This window comes from Papio anubis, chromosome 8 (genome assembly GCF_008728515.1).
Source record: "Papio anubis isolate 15944 chromosome 8, Panubis1.0, whole genome shotgun sequence".
NCBI lineage: Eukaryota > Metazoa > Chordata > Mammalia > Primates > Cercopithecidae > Papio > Papio anubis.
Window position 1 is genome coordinate 80556991 of NC_044983.1, and position 15353 is coordinate 80572343.

A 15353-nucleotide genomic window follows, 5' to 3' on the forward strand; every position below is an offset into this window, starting at 1 on the left:
TCTGTGCCTCTCTTTCTTTTTTTTTTTTTTTTTTCTTTTTTGAAACGGAGTCTTGCTTTGTCGCCCACGCTACTGGAGTGCAATGGCACGATCTCAGCTCACTGCAACCTCTGCCTCCTGGGTTCAAGTGATTCTCCTACCTCAGCCTCCCGAGTAACTGGGATTGCAGGTAGCCACCACCATCCCTGGCTAATTTTTGTATTTTTAGTAGAGATGGAGTTTCACCATGTTGGTCAGGCTGGTCTCAAACTCCTGACCTCAGATGATCCACCTGCCTTGGCCTCCTAAAGTGCTAGGATTGCAGGTGTGAGCGTCACTTTCCTTTTTCCATTCATAAATCTTCTTCCACCATGAGACTGCACTGGAGTTTCTGAGCCTACCCTGGCTCAAAAGGCTGCCCAATTCGTGAATCATTCATTGCTCAATTAAACTCCTTTGAATTTAATTCCACTGAAGTATTTTATCATCATTTTCCTTGTTTTAAAAAATTACATTTCAAAACCTGGATGGCCTGCCATTACCTAAATACTCAACCCAGCACTTCAGCTCCTGATTAATCTGGAATCAACGTACACATTTGGGCTTCTCCTTTCCTACTTCTCTTCATGTGGGCAAAATGTTGGCAAAAACAAACACACTGCAGTCTTTCTTTCATTTCAGTGCAAGTAAAACAAATGTTTAAAATATTTATAGAGATTATTCTGTATGCAGTGTTCTGGCTAGACAATCTCCCCCTCCCCTCATTTGTATTTAGTAAAACTATGTACATATCTGTGCATCTACATACAATCCATTTCATTTGGATTTAAGGTAGACACTTTATCATTGTTTATCCACTCAATCATGTATCCAATATGTGTTTATCAAGCACATCCTCTGAACATACACGGAACACAAAATCAAAAATTTTAAAGAATTAATCATCTAAGGGAGGTTGACAGAAACAGAAACTACAGAGTAAAATACTATGTAATACTTTTGTGCTTGTCCCAGTGGCTGCACCTGAAGAGTGCAACCTCATGCTAATGGATAATCTGCACAAGCCAGACATGGATCACCAAGAAGGAAGACTGCACACAGCCTGGCTCTTCATGAGCAGTAGCCACCTCCTGGTTAAGCTTTTGTGTGTAGTCACCGACCTGTGGCAAGTCCAGTGATGCTATTAGGACTTTCGTATTAGCACTCCATTCTCATTCTCTTCCTTTATGTCTACTTTAAGCACAACTTTTCTCTGTGACCTCTCCTTTGATGCAGATGAAGGTTGCCTTTCATGTCTGACTCAAACCACTCATAGAGTTGCAGATCCAATGCATAACACTTGGATTATCAAAAATCTATCAATTAGTGAAGCTCACTGACCATATACAATGAACTGAATTTAGATGCTCACTTCATTATGTAACCATTAAAGCTGACTTCTTAGAAAAGTTTGGATAGCTGTGAGAAATTTCCTTTTTCACGTGTACTAGTTGAATTGTCATTTTTTTATATATATGTAATTTAAACAGAGCAACTGGGCTTGAGTCAGTGAGCATTTATTGACCATCTGCTGCATGCATATCCCTAGTTCATGGAAGAAAACTAAAAAACAATTCAAAGCAGAATTCAAGTTATAGCTTCAAAAATAAAATCAATAAGAAGAACTTTTTTGTTATTTGGTATCTAGCAAAAGAGTTTCCCTTTCTATGCCTGAGAAGTAAAGAAGCCTAGGATATAAATGTTTGATAACCTGAAATAAATATGTCAGGAAAGAAATTCAACTGCTACCTTAAAGCAAAAGAGCAGCTAAAAAGGAAATGAATCTGCCTAAATCTCTATTCTGGAAAAAACCCAAATGTATTACAAAAGACCTCATGATTTGTAGGGCCTTGAGATGGCTCAGTTAAATAATCTTCAAGACATTATGGTTAACCCTCCCATCCCAGGATTCTTGAATGACAGTTTCAGGAAATGTTAGGGAACATTGAGGCAGAATGCCTTGTAATTTCTTGGTAAGTTCCAGCTTGACACAAGTGGTCTGTGAGGCCCTAACTGAGAAATTATTTTATCTATAATGCGAAATGAAATGATATGTGAAGTGCTTATTTTTGCTAAATAAATAACAGGAACCACGATACAAAGTGCTGTGTTTTCCTTCTTTGCAACTGCCTCAGTACAAGCTGTGTCAGCATATGCTACGGAGTAGTGACCAGGCTCCAACTACTTTTTCTTGCTTATTAACTCAAAGAAGCAACTTCTCTAGTTCATACATACTAACACAACTGTGATAGGCAGTGAGAACAGAAAACTGAAAGATGTGAAAAGGAATGTATTCTCAAACAACTTCCACAGTTAGATATATGGGCCGGGCATGGTGGCTTACACCTGTAATCCCAGCACTTTGGGAGGCCAAGGCGGATGGATCACCTGAGGTCAGTAGTTCAAGACTGGCCTGGCCAACATGTTGAAACCCTGTCTCTACCAAAAATACAAAAATTAGCCAGGCATTGTGGCGCACGCCTGTAGTCCCAGCTACACAGGAGGCTGAGGCAGGAGAATCACTCAAACTTGAAAGGTGGAGTTTGCAGTGAGCCGAGTTCATGCCACTGCACTCCAGCCTGGGTGACAGAGTGAGACTCAAAAAAAAAAAAAAAAAAAGAAAGAAAAGAAAAGAAAAGAAAAACCTGCATAGGTAGATATATGAGGGCTGGAGCAGAAGACAAATGAAAGAATGAAGTTTATGGGAATTCTGATAAATCATGAAAGGAAAACAGATTCTTTTTCCTTTCCTTCCCAACTCCCACCCTTTCCTGGAAGAGTCCCCATTGAAATTGAGGAATATCTGTGATATTTGTGATCAGGAAAAAAGTATGAGATTGGTGCCAATATACAACTCCTCAGATTCAGAGAAAGCTGTGGATGCTAGGAGCACGAGTCAAAATTAATAGCCAAGAGACAAGCTCACTAAGCAAAGGGAGGGCTCCTTTAGTGTCTGGACTAAATAGGGCCTGAACTTCACAGAATCTTTCATGTCAGACAGCTGCATAGACAAGCAGTAGATTATCCAGAAGCTATCAAACATAGGCAGCATAACATATTGCTTGTGTCAGTGATATAGATAGTATACACATTTGAAGCCACAGAGACAGCGGTGAGTCCAAGGCATAGGCATCCCTCCTCCCTTCCCCATCGCACTCTAACTTACCATAGATATGCATGGATACATATAAATATATATGCAGAGATATGGACACACACACACACCACACACACACAGCTTATAAGCAACTTAAAGGAAGAGAATAGAAGAGAAATCCCAGCTGACGTTTGTAAAACCAACTGACTTAGACAATCATAACTAAATATAGTGGAAGAACTTTTGTATTAGACTGAATATCTGAAAGTTAAAAATTAATTTTCTGTTGCTAAGAAGAAGTAGGGAATCAAGGACAACAAAATTTATGTTCAGTTATAAAATAAAATTCTAGTTTTTCTGAGAGTTACAGTCTGTCAAAATCACAAACTACCATGACAGTAGTATCTAATTTCTCTACTTTGTGTATAGGAATCTTGGAGAAGATTCGACTGATCCAATTGCTGAAACAGAAAGTGCCAGGAAGAGTTATTTTAGGTCAGATTTCCTGAAAGTATAAAATAACTTGGTGAGAAAGTAAAAAATTAAATGGAATAAAAATGCTATACCTCCTTCAATAATATAATTATATGTAACAAAGTAAAAACCCTATGTAACAGTTCCTATACTAGTTTCCAAATTTCTCTACGTTAATTTACCAGTTAAAACAATTCATATTCAAATATTCATTTATTCTATTCATTAATTCATTTGATGTATTATTATGAAGCACCCAGAGTGTCAGGCATTGAGGCTATACAGACATAGTCCTGTGGTGTGATAGGGGTCTGATAGGGGTATTGATATAATACAGTGTGATAAAGATAGCAATAAAAAATGAACTAGATATAGTAGTAGCACAAGCTCAGTTCGGCTTGGTCCAGTAAAAGAAGGCTAGCCAGGGAGAAAAGGGAACAATGGCAAGCAGCAGAAAAATGCATGAACGTCTGCAACAATGGCATCTCCAGAGAACCGTCTGAGAAAAGTAATTTGCAGCTGGTCTCTGTGGTACCTCTGCGCCTGCCTCCATAGAACCCTGGAGCCATGGTTCTGACCCTCGGCCAAGAAAGGAATAAATTGTGCTACCTAGTGATTAAAGTATGCTATTTAAAACCTGAAACTCCTCGAGGCATTTTGTATTAACCTGTCTACATTGTTTATTGAAAATGTATAAATTAGCTTCGGCTTCCAGCCAAGATGGAATAATGGGGACTGGAACTGAGAATCTGATCAAATACATGAAACAATAGCTTTCAAGACATTGTACCTAAGATGATGAAAGGCAGTGATCCTTAAGGACAGGAAACAAATGAGGTTGGCCCCACAGTCATCCCAGCTTAGTGTTTGAAGAGTTTCCATGTGGTGGTGTAGTGAAGGGGGAACCCAAGCAAAACCCTGAGTTGAAGACCTGGAGCTAGGAGTTCAGGAAAGCCAAGATGACTAGAGTTTACAGAGCAGTGGCAGGAGAGACAAGCGCTGCACAGAGAGAGAACTACAAAGATCTTTGGAGGGTACTTCTGGAGTACTGAATAGACTGCTGACCAACACTTGTTTGTGAGGAAACTACGTGAGTTTGAAGAAGAACCATCCAAAAGAGAAACCACTGCCTGGAAATCTCATAGTGCCAGGAATGGTGCCAATTTCCAAGAGCCACAGTGGGAAACGTTATGATTCACCAGATATTAGTTATAGCATTAAGAAGGGTCTTGCCTTAGTGGGTACAAACTATAAATAAACTAAATGTTGTTCCAGTGTCACCTAACAAAGCTTAAAAGAACACTAAAAAATTCCAACTGTTGTCTGGCATTGAATCACAAATCAACAGCAGACCACCAAAACCTCATCCACCCAGGAAGCACAGACCCTCACCCTCACTGCTTTGCCACTGGTTCACACCTGCCCCGAGCTCACCATGGATGATGATACCTCTGCACTTGTTGTCGACAACTGCTCTGGTATGTGCAAGGCCAGATTCCTGGTCAAAGATGCCCCCTGGACTTTCTTCCCTTCCATAGTGGGGTGCCCATGGGACCAGAGTTTGATGATGGGCATAGGGAAGAAGGACTGCTATGTGGGGAATGAGGTCCAGAGCAGGTGAGGCATCCTGACCCGGAAGTACCCCACTGAGCACTGCATCATCACCAAATGGGAAGACATGGAGAAGATCTGGCACCACACCCTCTACAATGAACTGTGGCTCCCAAGGAGCACCTATGCTATTGACCAAAGGTCCCCTGAACCCCAAGGCCAACCAAAAGAGATGGCCCAGATCATGTTTGAGACCTTCAACATCCCAGCTATGGACATGGCCATCTGGGTCGTGCTGTCCCTCTAGCCTTTGGCCATACCACTGGCATTGTGATGGATTCCAGTGGCAGGGCCACCTACAGTGTGCTCTTCTCCGAGGAGTATGCCCTTCTCCATGCTATCCTGCATCCAGACCTGGCTGGCCGGGACCTATCTCATGAAGATCCTCCCCTAGTGAAGCTATAGTTTCACTATCATGACAGAGTGGGAAATTATGCATGACATCAAAGAGAAGCTGTGCTGGATCATCTTGGACTTCAATCAGGAGCTGACAGCCCCTGCATCCTTCTTTTCCCTGCCAATAGCCAGGTAATCGCCATCTGCAACAATCTCTTCTTGATAGCCCCTGGCTCTTTTCCAGCCTTCTTTCCTGCATATGGAATCTTGAGGTATCCATGAAACTACTTCCAACTCCATCATGAAACGTGATGTGAACATGCACAAGAACCTGTACACCAACACAGTGCTGTCTGGTGGCACCACCATGTACCTGAGCATCCAGGACAGAATGCAAAAGGAGATCACTGTCCTGACTCCCAGCACAATAATATTAAAATTATTGCATCCCATGAGCACACATTCTCTGTGTGAATCAGCGGCTCCATCCCGGCCTCCCTGTTCACTTTCCAGTGGATATGGATCAGCAAACAAGAATACTAAAAATCCATCCCCTCCATCGTCCACCACAAATGCTTCTAGGCAGACTGTTACTTAGTTGTGTTAAACCCTTTCTTGACAAAACCTAACTTGCACAGAAAAAAAGATGAAATTGGCATGAACGTATTTGTTTTTTGTCTGTTTGCTTTGGGGTTTTAGGTCTGATGACTCAGGATTTAAAAACGAATGGCGACGGTAACAGAAGTCAGTTGGAGTGAGCATCCCCAAAAATTCTACACTGTGGCAGAGAACTTTGATTGTGCATTGTTCCTTTTTTAAAAAAATAGTCATTCTACATATCATGAGATGCATTGTTGCAGACAGTCCCTTGCCCTCCCAAAATTCATCCCACTTCTCTCTAAGAATGGCCTAGTCCTCTCCCCTGTCCACACAGTGGAGGTGACAGCATTGCTTTCTTATAAATTATGCAATGCAACATTTTTTAAATCTTCACCTTCATACTTTTTGTTTTATTTTGAATGATCAACCATCATAGCCCCTCTTTTTGTCCCCCAGCTTGAAATGTATGAAGGTTTTTCATCTTTCTGGGACTGGGTGGAGGTGTATAGGGAGTCGGTACTGGTACTGACTTGAGACCACTTCAACAAAAATGCACACCTTAAAAAAAAATCATCAGTAAGTAAAATTTGGAAAATATAATCCATAATGAGAAAAAAATAAATCAATTGTAACTGAACTAAAAATTATACAAATAATAGAATTAGTAAACAAAGATATTATATTCCAAAAGCTTAAGAAATTTAATTGTGAATAGAAACATTGGAGATTTTTAACACTCAAATCACATCAAATTTCCAAAAATAAAAAAATACAATGTCTGAGACTAAAAAATACAATGCATGGGATTAAAAACAGAATAGATATGACAAAAGAAAAGATCAATGAAATTGAATACATATTAATAGAAATTATTCAACATTTTCATATATTATAGAAAGAGCAGTAGTTTGCATCTGATTTAAGCAATTATTCAGTTTGCTTTTAGCTACATAACTAGTGGCTTGTAAAAGACCTCTTGGTAAATTTGACTCCCTGAGACCAAGGTAACTCGCTCTATCTTGGTGATTCATAATCTGAAGATTAAACACATCTTGTCCAAAAAAAGACCTGTGATGTTTCCTCAAAAAATTAAATATAGAATTACCAAGTAATCCAGTAATTCCACTTATGAGCATATACCAAAAACAAAAATTGAAATCGAGGCCTTGAAAAGATATTTTTATGCTTATGTTCATAGCAACATTATTCACAATAACTAAAGAAGAAACACATGTTCATCAGCAGATGAATGAATAAGCAAAATATAGTATAGACATATGGAGTATCACCCAGCCTTAAAAAGCAATGAAATTCTGACATATGCTACTACAAGGATGAACCTTGAGGACATTCCATTAAATGAAATAGGCCAGTCACAAAAAGACAAATACTGTGTAATTACTTATAGTCAAAATTATAGAGACAGAAGATACACTGATACTTGCCAGGGGCTGGAGGGTGTCAGGAATGAGGAGTTATTGTTTAATGAACATATAGTTTCAGTTTTGCAAGATGAAATGAATTATGAAGATGGATGACCGCAATAATTGTAAAACGTTATGAATGTAATTAATACCACTAATCCGTACACTTCAATGGTTAAAATAATAACATTTTATATCATATGAATTTTAACACAACTTTTAAAATTAGAAACAAAACAAAACTTAGGCAATCAGCACATCTTGCACATCTTTTTTTTTTTTTTTAATACTTTAAGTTCTAGGGTACATGTGCACAACGTGCAGGTTTGTTACTTAGGTATACATGTGCCATGTTGGTTTGCTGCACCCATTAACTCTTCATTTACATTAGGTATTTCTCCTAATGTTATCCCTTCCCTGTCCTCCACCCCACGACAGGCCCCCATGTATGATGTTCCCCACCCTTTGTCCAAGTGATCTCATTGTTCAATTCCCACCTATGAGTAAGAACATGCAGTGTTTGGTTTTCTGTCCTTGTGATAGTTTGCTGAGAATGATGGTTTCCAGCTTCATACATGTCCCTGAAAAGGACATGAGCTCATCCTTTCTTATGGCTGCACAGTATTCCATAGTGTATATGTGCCACATTTTCTTAATCCAGTCTATCACTAATGGACATTTGGGTTGGTTCCAAGTCTCTGCTATAGTGAATAGTGCTGCAATAAACATACATGTGCATGTGTCTTTATAATAGAATCATTTATAATCCTTTGGGTGTATATCTAGTATTGGGATCACTGGGGCAAATGGTATTTCTAGTTCTAGATCTTTGAAGAATCGTCACACTGTCTTCCACAGTGGTTGAACTAATTAACACCCCCACCAACAGTTTAAAAGCATTCCTATTTCTCCATATCCTCTCTAGCATCTGTGGTTTTCTCGCTTTTTAATGATCGCCATTCTAACTGGTGTGAGATGGTATCTCACTGTGGTTTTGATTTGCATTTCTCTGATGACCAGTGATGATGGGCATTTTTTGATGTGTCTGTTGGCTGCATACATGTCTTCTTTTGAGAAGTGTCTGTTCATATCCTTTGCCCACTTTTTGATGGGGTTTTTTGATTTTTTTCTTGTAAACTTGTTTAAGTTCTTTGTACGTTCTGGATATTAGCCCTTTGGCAGTTGGGCAGATTGTGAAAATTTTCTCCCATTCTGCAGGTTGCCTGTTCACTCTCATGGTAGCTTTTTTGTGTGTGTGCTGTGCAGAAGCTCTTTACTTTAATTAGATCTCATTTGTCAATTTTGGCTTTTGTTGCCATTGCTTTTGGCGTTTTAGTCATGAAGTCTTTGCCCATGCCTATATCCTGAATGGTATTGCCTAGGTTTTCTTTTAGGGTTTTTATGCTTCTAGGTCTAACATTTAAATCTTTAATCCATCTTGAATTAATTTTCATATAAGGAGTAAGGAAAGGATCCAGTTTTAGCTTTCTATGTATGACTTTTCCCAGCACCATTTATTAAATAGGGAATCCTTTCCCCATTTGTGATTTTTGTCAGGTTTGTCAAAGATCAGATGGCTGTAGATGTGGGGTATTATTTCTGAGGGCTCTGTTCTGTTCCATTGGTCGATATCTCTGTTTTGGTACCAGTACCATGCTGTTTTAGTTACTGTAGTCTTTAGTATAGTTTGAAGTCAGGTAGCATGATGCCTCCAGCTTTGTTCTTTTTGCTTAGGATTCTCTTGGCAATGCGGGCTCTTTTTCGGTTCTATATGAACTTTAAAGTAGGTTTCTCCAATTCTGTGGAGAAAGTCATTGGTAGCTTGATGGGGACAGCAATGAATCTATAAATTACTTTGGGCAGTGTGGCCACTTTCGTATTGATTCTTCCTATCCATGAGCATGGAATGTTCTTCCATTTGTTTGTGTCCTCTTTTATTTCATTGGGCTGTGGTTTGTAGTTCTCCTTGAAGAGGTGCTTCACATCCCTTACAAGATGGATTCCTAGGTATTCTATTCTCTTTGTAGCAATTATGAATGGGAGTTCACTAATAATTTGGCTGTTTGTCTGTTAATGGTGTATAGGAATGCTTGTGATTTTTGCACATTGATTTTGTATCCTGAGACTTTGCTGAAGTTGCTTATCAGCTTAAGGACATTTTGGGCTGAGACAATGGGGTTTTCTAAATATAAAATCATGTCATCTGCAAACAGGGACAATTTGACTTTCTCTTTTCCTAATTGAATACCCTTTATTTCTTTCTCTTGCCTGATTGCCCTGGCCTGAACTTCCAACATTATGTTGAATAGGAGTGGTGAGAGAGGGCATCCCTGTCTTTTGCCACTTTTCAAAGAGAATGCTTTCAGTTTTTACCCATTCAGTATGATATTGGCTGTGGGTTTGTCATCAATAGCTCTTATTATTTTGAGATACATTCCATTAATACCTAGTTTATTGAGAGTTTTTAGCAAGAAGGGCTGTTGAAATTTTTCAAAGGCCTTTTCTGCATCTATTGAGATAATCACATGGTTTTGTCATTGGTTTTGTTTATGTGATGGATTACATTTATTGATTTGCATATGTTGAACCAGCCTTGCATCCTAGGGATGAAGCCGACTTGATCATGGTGGATAAGCTTTTTGATGTGCTGCTGGATTCAGTTTGCCAGTAATTTATTGAGGATTTTCGCATTGATGTTCATCAGGGATACTGGTCTAAAATTCTCTTTTTTTGTTGTGTCTCTGCCAGGCTTTGGTATCAGGATGATGCTGGCTTCATAAAATGAGTTAGAGAGGATTCCCTCTTTTTCTATTGATTGGAATAGTTTCAGAACGAATGGCACCAGCTCCTCTTTGTACCTTGGGTAGAATTCGGCTGTGAATCTGCCTGGTCCTGGACTTTTTTTGGTTGATAGGCTATTAATTATTGCCTTAATTTCAGAGCCTGTTATTGGACCATTCAGAGATTCAACTTCTTCCTGGTTTAGTCTCGGGAGGGTGTATGTGTCCAGGAATTTATTCATTTCTTCTAGATATTCTAGTTTATTTGCGTAGAGGTATTTATAGTATTCTCTGATGGTAATTTGTATTTCTGTGAGATCGGTGGTGATATCCCAGAGATTCTGATACATTGGGTCTTTGTTCTCATTGGTTTCAAAGAACATCTTTATTTCTGCCTTCATTTCGTTAGGTACTCAGTAGTCATTTAGGAGCAGGTTGTTCAGTTTCCCTGTGGTTGTGCAGTTTTGAGTGAGTTTATTAATCCTGAGTTCTAATTTGATTGCACTGTGGTCTGAGAGACAGTTTGTTGAGATTTCAGTTCTTTTACATTTGCTGAGGAGTGCTTTACTTCCAACTATGTGGTCAGTTTTGGAATAAGTGCGATATGGTGCTGAGAAGAATGTATATTCTGTTGATTTGGGTTATAGAGTTCTGTTTATGTCTATTAGGTCTGCTTGGTGCAGAGCTAAGTTCAAGTCCTGGATATCCTTGTTAACCTTCTGTCTCATTGATCTGTCTAATATTTCCAAATTGTAAAGAAAGAAACTGCATCAACTAACAGGCAAAATAACCAGCTAACATCATAATGACAGGATCAAGTTCACACATAATAATATTAACCTTAAATGTAAATGGGCTAAATGCCCCAATTAAAAGGCACAGACTGGCTAATTGGATAAAGAGTCAAGATCCATCAGTGTGCTGTATTCAGGAGACCCATCTTATATGCAGAGACACGCATAGGCACAAAATAAAGGGATGGAGGAAGATCTATCAAGCAAATGGAAAGCAAAAAGCAGGAGTTGCCAGTCTAGTCTCTCTGATAAAACAAATTTTAAACCAACAAAGATCAAAGAAAGACACAAACGCCATTTGTAATGGTAAAGGGATCAATTTAACAAGAAGAGCTAACTGTCCTAAATATATATGCACCCAATACAGGAGCACTCAGATTCATAAAGCAAGTCTTTAGAGACCTACAAAGAGACTTAGACTCCCACACGATAATAATGGGACACTTTAACACCTCTTGCACATCTTATAGTTTAGTTGTGGTACAAATAAGTGATAGGAAAATTGCTTCACTAGTAAGCAGACTCTGGAAAAAAAGGAGAAAGTTTTAGACCTCTCTGATATTTGTCTGTACTATCTTTCTGCTGCTATGCCATATTTTTAATCTTTATTAAAACCTTACATAAATATACTCTGTATAGTTTAGTTCCTCAATTATATGACAATGTAATTGCAGAAAAATACACTGCTATTCTAGGAAGACACAGAGTGTGGTCCATAAGTGAGGTGAAGGAACAGTAGAAGGAATTGGATTTCTGTGGGGTTTGTTTTTGTTTTTGTTTTTTTTTTTAGTTGTTGTTGTTGTTGTTTGATGTGGGCATACAACGAAATTTAAGAGGCAATATAGTGAGGTGGATAGGAATATGGAGCCTAAGGTCATACTTCCTCTGATCATTTTCTAGCTGTGTGACCTTGAGCAAGTTGACTGGCCCTTGTGTATCATAATTTCTTTATCAGTGTCTTGGAAACCTAACAAATAGCAAATACCATTTGAATGTGTAATGTGTAATTTGATTTTATTTTTATTCACAGCTCCATTGAAGTCTGAGGAAAATCCCTATTTTATCAATTTATTGCATTTATAATGTTATTCCTAAGTTTTGGATAAGATACTTACTTCAAAAACAAAAAAGAAAATGAAAACAAGAACCCCATAACAAGAAAAACTATATGTTACAGTGAAAAAAGTATGCTTTTATCTACAATTTTTTGACCCCCATGTAGTTATTTTTTACAAATAAATGTCAATTTCTGAAAAGTAATTTTGTCAACAGAGCCTACATTAAATGCCTCAATAAATTGAATACATATTTTTTATCTTACATAATATAAAAAAATGTATTTAGAATAGAGTTATAAAAGATAGTCTGGAACAAAGAAAGAAAGAAAATTGAACAATTCACTGGGGAGAACAATGCTATACAGGGTGAAAAAAAATCTCTCCTTTTGAATCACTGAATAGACTTATTATCTATTGTATCTTAGATGACTGCAGAAGGAGAGAAGAGACTTTAATTTATATCACTATATTAGCCTGGGGTTTTTAAATATGAATATGTTATTTTTACATGCTTCACTAGCATGTATCTATGCACATGTGTATCTATGCACATCAAGTTGTATCTATGTACATCAAGTTGTTAATAAACTTGCAAGTGTGTATCTATGCACATCAAGTGTGTGTCTACACACATCGAGTTGTTAATAAATTTGCAGTAAATATAATACCACCTTTTAATTTCAACTGTAAAGAGGTCAACAGATTTTGCATTTTAAAATATTCTACTTCAAATTGTACTTTGAAAGTGAAAAATGCTAATTATGTCTAATAAAAACAATTTATTACAGAACTTATTTGGAATTAATGGTAGAATGAGTTATTTTTGTCAAGAACTGTGAAAGGTTTGAAATTTTACTTTAATAAGTTAGTCTGTTACTATTTTATCGATATTGACAGAAAACATAAAACTCCTGGGTCAGAGACAAGAAACTTTATTACTTATGTTAGAGCAATCAATGTGAATCCCCACATGTCAAATAGTCAATAGGTTGTGGGTTTTTTTCTTTTTAACAGTTCTAATGCCAGAGAAAGCATTATTATAATTCCCTTACACAGGAACAGAAAACCAAGCACCACATGTTCTCACTCATAAGTGGGAGTTGAACATGGACACAGGGAGAGAAACATCACACATGTGAGCCTGTCGGGGGTAGGGGGTTAAGGGAGGGATAGCTTTAGGAGAAATACCTAAATGACAGGTTGATGGGTGAAACAAACCACCAGGGCTCTTGTATACCTATGTAACAAACCTGCACATTCCGCGCATGTATCCCAGAAGTTAAAGTATAATTAATTTTTTTCAGAAAAGACAAAAGAAAAAGTGTTGGCCAGCTGTGGAGAAAAAGTAACACTTGCACACTGTTGGTGGGGATTTAAATTAGTACAGCTATTATGCAAAAATGTATGGAGTTTCTTCAAAACATTAAAATTAGAACTACCATATGATCCAGCAATTCCACTACTGGATATACATCCACATGAAATGAAATCAGTATGTCAAAGAAATATGCACAGTCTCATGTTTATTGCAGCAATATTCACAATAGCCAAATATAGAATCAACCTAAGTGTCCATCAACAAATGAATGTATAAAGACAATGTGTGTATATACACACAATGGAATACTATTCGGCCATAAAAAAGAAAGAAATCTTGACATCTGTGGCAACAGGAATGAAGCCAGAGGATGTTAAAGGACAAACAAAAAAACAAAAAACCCAGGCATAGAAAGACAGACAACATGTGCAAGGCTGGTTCAGTGTTTAAAAATCAACTAATGTAATCCAGCATATCAATGGGTTAAAAAAAATCAAGTATAGTTGTGCACACATGTAGTTCCAGTCACTTGAGTGGGTGAAGTGTGAGGATCTCTTGAGCCCAAGAATTGGAGGCTGTAGTGAGCTATGATCACACCACTGCACTCTAGTCTGTGCAACAGAGTAAGATCCCAATATTTTTTTTTTAAACTATATGGTCATATCAATAAATCCAGAAAAAGCATTTGACAAAAATCTAACACCCATCCACAATAAAAACTCTCAGTAAATCAAGAATAAAGGGGAATTTCCTCAACTTGATAAAGCATACAAGAAAACCTACAGCTACTATTAAACTTAATGGTGAAAAAGTAAAAGCTTTCCCACTAATATCAGGAACAAGTCAAGGATATTTCCTCTCATCGTGCCTTTTCAACATTATGCTGGAAGTCCTAGCTAATACAATAAACTACTAAAAGGAGGGTAAAGTATACAGATTGGGGAAAAATAAATAAAACCATCATTATTTGCAGATAACAGAATGATCTATATGGAAAATTCAAATGAATAAACAACAGCAAAAACCCTATTGAAACTAATAAGTTATTATAGCAAATTCACAGGATACAAGGTTGAAATAAAAAATCAATCACTTTTCTATATACCAGCAATTAACCAATGGAATTTAAAATTTAAAACACAATACCACTGTTATCACCCAAGAATAGGAAATACTTTGATATAAATCTAATAAAATGTGTCCAAGATCTATATGAATAAAACTCTGATAAAAGAAGTCAAAGAAGGATGAAATAAATTGAGAGATATTCCATGTCCATGGATAGGAGGATTCAATATTGTCAAGATGTCAGTTCTTCCCAACTTGATGGGATATGGATTTGATGCAATCTCAACCAAAATCTTTGCAGATTATTTTGCGGATATCAACAAACTGATTTGAGAGTTTATATGAAAAAGCAAAAGATCCAATATAACTAATATAGTATTGAGGGAGAATAATAAAATCGGAGGACTCACAGTATTCTATTTCAAGATTTACTTTAAAGCTACAGTAATCAACACAGTGTGATATTGTTGAAATAATAGGCAAATAGATCAATGGAACAGAATAGAGCCCAAAAATAAACCTGTAGAAATAAAGTCCACTGTAAATTAATACAGCCATTATGCAAAAATGTATGAATGTTCCTCAAAAACTTAAAAATAGAACTACCATATGATCTAGCAATTCTGCTTTTGGATATATATTCAAAAAATGAAATCAATATGTCAAAGAGATATCTGCACTCTCATGTTCATTGCAGCATTATTTACAATAGCCATGATACAGGATTAACCTGTGTTCATCAATGGATGAATGAATAAAGAAAATATGTTATATA